This window comes from Anopheles moucheti (assembly GCF_943734755.1).
Source record: "Anopheles moucheti chromosome X unlocalized genomic scaffold, idAnoMoucSN_F20_07 X_unloc_3, whole genome shotgun sequence".
In the NCBI taxonomy this organism is placed as follows: Eukaryota; Metazoa; Arthropoda; class Insecta; order Diptera; family Culicidae; genus Anopheles; species Anopheles moucheti.
In genome coordinates this window covers 850,001-850,607 of record NW_026453537.1, presented here as the reverse complement: position 1 = coordinate 850,607, position 607 = coordinate 850,001, and positions in this window count along the sequence as shown.

Sequence of the window (607 nt, the reverse complement as noted above, 5' to 3'; positions counted from 1 at the left end):
CTCCCATACAAAAATTTTTTCTTCTCAAAAATGATTTTCGTTTCACTTTTCATACTCAGGGGAGTCTAAAATTGATGTTTTGAGTCACCGAGAAAAAAAAATTTTTTTGACCCGAGCTTGTGTCGGCGACCCAAAATCGACGCACTTGGGAAATATGTTCTAGCAGGGGCCCTCCCATACAAAAATTTTTTCTTCTCAAAAATGATTTTCGTTTCACTTTTCATACTCAGGGGAGTCTAAAATTGATGTTTTGAGTCACCGAGAAAAAAAATTTTTTTTGTCCCGAGCTTGTGTCGGCGACCCAAAATCGACGCACTTGGGAAAAATGTTCTAGCAGGGGCCCTCCCATACAAAAATTTTTTCTTCTCAAAAATGATTTTCGTTTCACTTTTCATACTCAGGGGAGTCTAAAATTGATGTTTTGAGTCACCGTGAAAAAAAAAATTTTTTGACCCGAGCTTGTGTCGGCGACCCAAAATCGACGCACTTGGGAAAAATGTTCTAGCAGGGGCCCTCCCATACAAAAATTTTTTCTTCTCAAAAATGATTTTCGTTTCACTTTTCATACTCAGGGGAGTCTAAAATTGATGTTTTGAGTCACCGTGAA